The 9,461-nt window shown below is 44.9% G+C and overlaps 1 protein-coding gene across 1 annotated transcript in view; it reads left to right on the forward strand.

Moving 5' to 3' along the window:
* The window catches only part of CNOT11 (CCR4-NOT transcription complex, subunit 11), a 31,977-nt gene that overhangs the window by 8,253 nt on the left and 14,263 nt on the right, over nt 1-9,461 (forward strand). The gene's annotated exons all lie outside the window — the stretch shown is intronic.

Below are 9,461 nucleotides of genomic sequence, written 5' to 3' on the forward strand. Positions count from 1 at the left end.
ACCGAAGAATTGATGCTTTTGAACTGTGGTGTTGGAGAAGACTCTTGAGAGTCCCTTGGACTGCAAGGAGATCCAACCAGTCCATCCTAAAGGAGATCAGTCCTGGGTATTCATTGGAAGAACTGACCCTAAAGCTGAAACTCCAGTACTTTGGCCACCTCATGTGAAGAGTTGACTCATTGGAAAAGACTCTGATGCTGGGAGGGATTGGGGGCAGGAGGAGAAGGGGACAACAGAGGATGAGATGGCTGGATGGCATCACCGACTCGATGGACATGAGTTTGGGTGAACTCTGGGAGTTGGTGACAGACAGGGAGGCCTGGTGTGCTGCATTTCATGGGGTTGCAAAGAGTCGGACATGACTGAGCTACTGAACTGAACTCAACTACCACCACAATAGGAGAGGTGGAATAGGGGAAAAAACAGTCCCTGGGGATTACAATTGTATTTATTTCTGATTTCTTAGCCTGGGTTAAAGGCATATAGATACTTATTATGCTGATGTTGTATAATTCTTTATATGCCTAAAGTTTTTCATTTATTTTAAGGGAAAGTGATTAGAAATAGCTAAAATTCATTCAGAAAAAAAAATAATCTCACATACCATAGATGTATGGTATGTGTGTATGTATTGTTTTATCATTATTTCACTTCCTTTTATTTTAAAATGAAGCAAAACCAGAAGATGTGCTGTAGTTAAGAGTTATGGGATTACTCCCAGAATAAACACCAACCCCAATCTGATGAAACAAATATACATCTATGGTATGTGGCATTATTTTTTTGAGAGAATTTTAGCTCTTGGGCTTCCCAGGTGGCTCAGTGGTAAAGAACCTGCTTGCCAATGCAGGAGATGTGGGTTCCATCCCTGGGTCGGAAAGATCCCCTGGAGAAGGAAATGACAACGCATTCCCAGAATTCTTGCCTGGGAAATCCCACAGACAGAGGGGCCTGGTGGGCTACAGTCCATGGAGTGGCCAAGAGAGGGACACGACTGAGCGACTGATCGCGCACACGCACGCACACACACGCACGCACACGCACGCGCACACACACACACACACACACACACACACACACACACACACACGGCGTGGGTTTTAGGGTTTGGCTGGTAACATCCAGGCGGTTTCGGCTGTCATCTAGTGGAGATGACAGGTACTGCTTCAAAAAGGACTGCTTTGCGAGCTATGGACTCAGACTTGAAAACACCCCAGGAACTTAAAAAAATATGCTGATACCTGGCCACCAGCCCCAGAGATTCTGCCTTGACTGGTCTTGGGCGTGGCATGGGCAGCATGACTTTTTAAAAGCTCCTCAGGTGATAACAGTGCAAAACCAAGATTGAGAACCACCATCCTAAAATGAAAAAGAGAAACATTCAATGCCAGGGCTATACTGACAAGCCCTTCCTTCCCTCCTTCAGCAAATATTTATTGAGTACAGATTATATGCCAGGCACTCTTCTAGGTCCTAGGAAAGTAAAGAAGTAAGACAGTTAAGATCTCTGGTCTTGGACTTCCCTGGCAGTGCAGTGGATAAGAATCTGCCTGCTGAAGCAAGGGACACAGGTTCAATCCCTGTTCTGGGAAGATCCCACACACCATGGAGCAACTAAGGCCCTGCACCACAACTACTGAGCCTGTGTGTCGAAACACTGGAGACTGTGTGCCTGGAGCCTGTGCTCTGCAACAAGAGAAGCCACTGCAATGAGAAATCTGCTCACCAAAACCAAGAGTAAGCAGCTCCCACTGGCTGAAACTAGAGAAAGCCGGGCGCAGCAACGAAGACCCAGTGAAACAAAAATAAAGAGAGAAAGAACTACAAATTAAAACATTGAAAAAAAGATTTCTGGTCTTATGGAACTTATACTCTCTTGAGAGGAGAAAGGCCGGCATGCATGCTAAGTCACTTCACTGGTATCTGACTTTTTGTGACCCCCATGGACTGTAGCCCGCCAGGTTCCTCTGTCCATGGGATTCTCCAGGCAAGAATACTGGAGCGGGTTGCCATGCCCTCCTCCAGGGGATCTTCCTGACCCAGGGATCGAACCCGCATCTCCTACAGCTCCTGTGTTGTAGGCAGATTCTTCACCACTGAGCCACCAGGGAAGCCCCTCTATGTTCATAGTTTTGGTCTTTTTCATTAGAAAGATTTAGAAATGCTTAATTTCATGTCAGATGTCTTGAAATTATCTAAAGGCTGAAATAAAAGTTTTATTGAATGAGGTGAACAGTAAAAGCTAGTTTTGGGGGAGGGGGTTGTTTGTTTTTGGCCACACTCCGTGGCACATGGAATCTTAGTTCCCAGACCAGGGATCAAACCCACGTCCCCTGCAATGGAAGCACAGATTCTTAACCACTGGACCACTTCTTAACCAGAAGTCCCAGTAAAGATAGATTAATGCCTAAAAATCCACAATCCGAAAAAGATTAACTTAAAAAAAAAACCCACACAACTCTTTCTTCTCTTTCTCAAGAGAAGTATTTGAGGCAAGGGGAGCCCCACAGAGCGGCTCCCTTGCTGTGGATCTTCTGTTGCCCAGTTGTGCTGTGCTTTGTCGCTCAGTTGTGTCCGACTCTCATGGGCTGGAGCCTGCCAGGCTCCTCTGTCCATGGGGATTCTCCAGGCAAGAATACTGGAGTGGGCTGCCATGTCCTCCTCCAGGGGATCTTCCCTACGCAGGGATCAAACCCAGGTCTCCCACACTGCAGATGGATTCTTTACTGTCTGAGCCACCAGGGAAGCCCCTGTTGCCCAGAAGAGGAACCTGAGGCCCAGAGAGCCACTCGAGGCCAGTGTTACAAAGCAGGGGATGCTAAGCGCCTCCTCATCCAGCCTGAAGGCTCCTCAAGAGCAGGGACTAGGTCTCCTCCACGTTGTCCCCCCACCACTCCAGCTCACGCTCAGGGCTCACAAATTGTGCTAGGGAGGGGTTTACTGAGCGGCACCCCGTTGGTGCTGGTGGTAAAGAACCACATGCCAATGACAGAAGAGACACAGGTTCGATCCCTGGGCGGGGAAGATCCCCAGGAGGAGGAAATGGCAACCCACTCCAGTATTTTTGCCTGGAGAATCCCATGGACAGAAGAGACTGGAGGGTTACAGTCTACAGGGTTGCAAAGAGTTGGACACGACTGAAGCGACTTAGCAGGCACGCATGGGCAGACCAGGTGAGCCTGCTTCTGTAGCTCTGCCAACCTCCCTGGCTTACGCCTGTTCCATCTGAGTTGGTCAAATCATTTGAAGCCCTGAATTGACAAGATACCCCAAATGACTGGTATATAGAAGGGGTTGGGGAGAGTCAGAGATGGAAAGAGCTTTATGATGCTAGCACACTCACAGGAGGTGACCATTCATCTGATGGGCAGAAAAATCAAAGGTTTCCACTGAAGCTTCCTTCCTCTTTTTTGCCTTTCCTGGTTTTTCTGGAAGAGCCGCTCAGGAGAGAGAAGAAATAAACCGACTGTAAGCTCTCTTCGATGGCACCACAGGGACACTTGCACTGCTTTGCCTTCAGTTTCACAGTGATCCACGTGGAACATGGATGGAAGCTGCTGGCACCCCAAAAAGAAGGAGCAGGTGACAGACAGAGAAGAAACACCTACCGTTCCTTTCAGCTGGGGAGCGGAGGGGACTTCAGAAAGGTCTTCTGGGCAGACGTCTGAGTAAATGGGAACAGATTCCAATCATACACCCACAGTGCGTATTTCCTGTGTTTCCATACAATTCTTTCCCATCCTAAAGGTAATACATTTTATTCAGAAGTCACATCAGTGTAAGAAGAAGCAAAGGACCTAGAGATTATTATATTAAGTGAAGTAAGTCAGACAAAGACAACTATGGTATCACATTACACATCTAATAAAAACAATATGAATAAACTTATTTCCAAGATAGAAGTAGGTTCACAGAAATAGGAGACAAACTCATGGTTATCAAAGGGAAGAGGGCAGGGGAGGGATAGTTTGTGATGAACATATAGACTCCTATATATACAATAGGTGAGTGACAAGGAGCCACCAGGCTCCTCTGTCCGTGTAATTTTCCAGGCAAGAATACTCGAGTGGGTTATCATTTACTTCACCAGGGGATCTTCCCCACCCAGGGGTTGAACCCACGTCTCCTGCATTTCAGGCAGATTCTTTATCACTGAGCCACCAGGGAAGCCAAATATATTCAATATCTTATAATTTATAATGGAAAAGAATCTGAAAAAGAATATATAACAATCATTACTGCACAGCTTAAACTCACAACACTGTAAACTATACTTCAATAAAAAGCTTTTTTGAAAAAAGGTAAATATTTAAGGACTAGCACTGTTTGCAGTTTTAAGCGTACATGTATGTACACACACACAGAGAAACACATTTATTTTGCTTTCTGCATTTAGCATTATGCCATAGGAATGTTGCTATATTAAAAAAAAAAACTTTTTATTTTGAAATAACTGCAGGGACTTCCTTGGTGGTCCAGTAGTTAAGACTTAGCCTTCCAATGCAGGGAGTAAGGGTTCAATCCCTGGTTGGGGCGCTAAGATCCCATATGCCTTGCAGCCAAAAAAAAAAAAAAAATCAAAATATAAAAGAGAAGCAATACTGTAACAAATTCAATAGTTTTTTTTTTTAAGCAAGTTTTTTTAAAACAGAAGAAATAACTGCAGATTCACAGGAAATTGCAAAAGCATGTAGGGAGAGTGCTACTTACTCTTCATCCGATTTCCCTCAATAGGGTAGCATTTTGCGTAACTCTAGTACACAATGGAGATTGGGAAACAAGCAATGTTACAATACATGTGTTCAGTTCTATGCAGTTTTATCACATGTACACATTTGTGTAGCCAATATGACAACTAAGGTAGAGAACTCTCCCACCACCACAGAGCTCCCCACGTTACCCTTTCAGAGGCAGACCTACCTCTCTGCCACCTACCCACCCCCCAATCTTTGGAAACCATTCATCTATTTTTAATCTCCAAAATGTGGTCTTTTCAAAAATGTTTTATAGGGTCTTCCCTCATGCTCCAGTGTGGGCTCCCAATGCAGGGGGTCCGGGTTCAATCCCTGGTCAGGGCACCAGATTCTCCATGCTGCAACTAAAGATCCCGCACGCTGCAACGAAGAGGGAAGATCCCTCGTGTTGCGACTAAAACCGGGCACAGCCAAATTGATCAATAAAAATTTTAAAAATTATTTTAAAAGATCAAGTTTCCAGCAACCACATGCCCTCTCACTACCACACTTTTGTGTGGACTGCAGCTACAAGGCTAACTCCCATGCGAGAGTAACAACCCAGCAGAGCAGAAAGAAACAGACTGTAAAAGGCACAGGAGGTGAAAGGCATAGCAGCTGGAGGGCCCTCTGTGCAGGGCAACCAGTCCTCTCTGTGTCACTGGCCCTGGGGGTTACTGTCTGAGAACATACTAGCTTTCATGACAGCAAGGTGAAATCCTGTCTGTACTTCAGTCTAAAGAGAAAGGGAAACTTGTGATCCATTTCTGAAAGAATTTAAAAGTTTCAGCAGGATGTTTCAATTATATGGCCAAGTCAATGGTCAGGATGAGGCGGGTCTCCTGTGGGTTCCAGGCTGTGCTGCGAGTTACTGTAGGGCTGAACAAGAGGCTGCCCAACTCCTCTGAGGCAGGGCTTTATCGTCTCTGCTCACTGCCTCCTGCCCTGGCTGGCACATAGTAGGGGCTCAAAACACTGTTTGTTGGGGACTTCCCCGGTGGTCCAGCGGCTAAGACTCCAAACTCCCAATGCAAGGGGTCCAGGTTTGATCCCTGGTCTCGGAACTTAAGATCTCTCATGCCACAACTAAGAGTTTGCATGGCTCAACCAAAGATCCCATGTGCTGCAAAATACATAAGTAAATATAAAAATAAACCGCAGTGTTTTTTAACTGTATAAATGCTAGGGGAGAGTCTAAGGACAGAGATGAGGTGGGTGTGAAGGAGAATCACCAAGACACGTGCCCAGGAGAACTTTGGGTCTCTACTGATTGGAGAATGTTTTGTCTCCTCAAAACGCATTTCCACCCAGAACCTCAGGATGTGACCTTATTTGGAAATGGGGTCTTTACAGGTGTAATTAGTCAGGATGAGGTCATATGTGATTAGGGTGACTGGTGTCCCCATAAAAAAGCCAAGTGAAGCACAGATACACAGGAAAGAAGGCCACATGTTGATACTCTGCATAAAATAGACAACTACTGAGAACCTACTACATAGCTCAGAGAATTCTACGCAACGTGCTGTGGTGCCCTGAACGTGCAGGAGCAGTTTGAGATGCAAAGTAAAACGAAACAGCAGGCAAAACTGCTGAGAAGGAAAGGTCTATATGAGAGAGGGACTTACGTGAAGGTGGTCAAAATGTACAAACTTCCAGTTACACATGAGAAATAAGTTCTGGGGCTTTATTATACAGCCTGGTAACTACAGTTAACAATAGTGTACTGTATATTTGAGTGTTGCTAAGAGAGTACATCTTAAAAAGTTTTCATCACAAGGAAAAATAGTGTGTGAGGTGAACGATGTTAACTAAACTTACTGTGCTAATCATTTTGTAATGTATGTTGTTTGTTGTCATTCAGTTGCTAGGTCATGCCCGACCCTTTGCGACCCCACGGACTGCAGCACGCCAGGATTCCCTGTCCTTCACTATCTCCTGGAGTTTGCTCAAACTCATGTCCATTGAGTCAGTGATCTTGTCCAACCATCTCATTCTCTGTCACTCTCTTCCCCTTTGCCTTCAATCTTCACCAGCATCAGGGTCTTTTCCAATGAGTCGGCGCTTCGCATCAGGTGGCCAAAGTACTGGAGCTTCAACTTTGGCATCAGTCTTTCCAACGAATATTCAGGGTTTATTTCCTTTAGGATTGACTGACTGGATCTCCTTGCTATCCAAGGGACCCTCAAGCATATTCTCCAGCACCATATATCAAAACATTATATGCTATACACCTGAAACTTATACAATGTTATATATCAATACATATCAATAAAGCTGAGTTTAAAAAAATGAATGGGAAGGTAATCCAAAAAAGAGAAGATATATATATATATTCACTTTGCTGTTCAGTAGAAAGTAATGCAACATTGTAAAGCAACTATACTCCAATGAACATTAATATAAAAAAAGGCCACCTGACCTCAGAGGCAGAGATGGGAATGGCAGAAGCATAAGAGAAAGGACGCCAGACACCAATGGACATCACTGGGAGCCAGGAGACAAAGAGGTATTCTTCCCTACAGCCTTCAAGGGTGTAGAGCCTGGCTCTGCTCATACCTTCATTTTGGAACTTTAGCTTCCAGAACTATGAGAGGACAGATTTATGTTTGTGGTTATTTGTTTCCAGGACCTGAGAGTTGTTTTCAGGGAACATGCAGGAAACCCTGGATACTGCTGTTAAATAACAAAAATACAACCGGGTACATTTCAGAGATCTAATTGGTTTTACTGAACCATTCACAAGTGAGGCAGCATCCCATTCAGGAAGTAGAGAGGAGCTCCCAACAGCTTTAGGAAAGGAAATGTTTTCAAAGGCAAGACAAGGAACTCATCAGCAAAAAAACGTTATTTCAGGCATAGGTAACTCGCTTATGGGGCTTCTTAGGTGGCTCAGTGGGTAAAGAACCCGCCCGCAACGCAAGTGATGCAGATTCACTCCCTGGGTCAAGAAAAGCCCCTGGAGGAGGGCACGGCAACCCACTCCAGTATTCTTGCCTGGAGAATTCCACGGACAGAGGAGCCTGGCAGGTAAAAGAGTTGGACATGACTGAAGCGACTGAGCACAGCACACAACTTGCTTATGGGGAACGGAAGGGGTCTTTGTGGCAGGCTACCTCATCTTCCTTTGAGGGATAGAGAGGGTCCAGATGACCAATTACCTCATTGATGCAGACTAGAAAATTTCTGGTTAAGCCTACATTTTGGCTTCCCTGGTGGCTGAGACGGTAAAGAATCTGCCTTCTATGCGGGAGACTGGGGTTCAATCATGGATCAGGAAGATCCCCTGGAGGAGGGAATGGCAACCCACTCGAGTATTCTTGCCTGGAGAATTCCATGGACGGAAGAGTCTGGTTGGCTGCAGTCCCTGGGGTCGCAAAGAGTCGGCTACAACCGAGTGACTAGCATTCATACTTTCTGGGGGAGGATGAAGTTTTAGTTAGGTTAGTGGTGTGACCTAGGAGAAGTGACTCCATCTGGGGCCTCTGGGGTTCTTTTTAACATCAACCTAATTTTGAAACTGTTCCTACAGAAAAAAAATAGTTTATTGGGGCTTGGGGGGCACATAATGTTCAAATATTTTGAAACAACTTAAAAAAAAAAACAACAGTAAAACTGGACTCACTTCTTGAATTGACTATTAGAGGGACTTTCCTGGTGGTGTGGTGGCTAAGACTCTGTGCTCCCAACACAAGTGACTTGGATTTGATCCCTGGTCAGGGAACTAGATCCCACTACTAAAGGTCCAGCATGCCACACCTGGCCAGACCTGGCACAGCCTAAATAGATAAACAAAACAAAACAAAAAAATCTTCAGTACAAAAATAAAAAGACCAAACCCCAGTAACAAACAGACCTCCCAAACACAATGAAGTTTATTTACTGTAGTAAATAAGAATACCTTCAAGATAATTTAAATCAGTTTCCCAAGTTAGCAAGTCATGTGTGCTGCTCTTAACCGGCAGGACCTTTCTAGAGAGATATCTAACCATTTTTTAAACTTAAAAAAAAATGCATTTAGCTGCGCCAGGCCTTTGTTGTGGCACATGGAGTCTTTGCTCTTCATTGCATCATGCATGATCTCAGCTCCCTGACCTGGGATCCAATCCAGGCCCCCTGTATGGGGAGGACAGAGTTTTAGCCACTGGTCCACCAGTAAAGTCCCTCTAATAGTCAATTCAAGAAGTCTTCAGAATAGGCATCTTCAATGACCAACCAATTTCTCTTCTTTCCATTTTATTTTAGAACTAAGGAGGCACTGAACTAGAGAATTCTCCAGTTGCCAGCATTAGTTAGGTCACACGGGATTTCCCAAACTTGAGATTCCCAAATTCCCTGGCAGGAATCCCTGCAGGGTTTTGCAGGTCTAAGGGAGGAACCAAGCAAGTCTGGGTCACACCACTCGGTGGTTCCCAGCCTGGAGCGAGCCCTAGTCACCTGGGCAGGTGTTTCTGCTTTCTGAAAACATTTTTCGGAAATTTTGTTAAAACAACTCCGTACAATAGCTCGTGTGCAGTATGACTCCATTTCTTCAAATAGTGTAGGATTGAAAATTAATTTTGGTTATGAGAAACGCGTGGTCTATAGTTACTTGCATTTAAAAAATCTTCTACCATGAATAGTCATGTGTGTTAATTAAGAGAGTTTTTCAGTTTCTAATAAGCATTTTCTAGAGGCTTATCTGGACAATGGTTTCTCCGGGGTACACTGCCGGCTGGGGGGGGGAGGGGG

The sequence above is a fragment of the Bison bison genome, unplaced genomic scaffold (assembly GCF_000754665.1).
Source record: "Bison bison bison isolate TAMUID 2011002044 unplaced genomic scaffold, Bison_UMD1.0 scf7180017864508, whole genome shotgun sequence".
Lineage (NCBI taxonomy): Eukaryota > Metazoa > Chordata > Mammalia > Artiodactyla > Bovidae > Bison > Bison bison.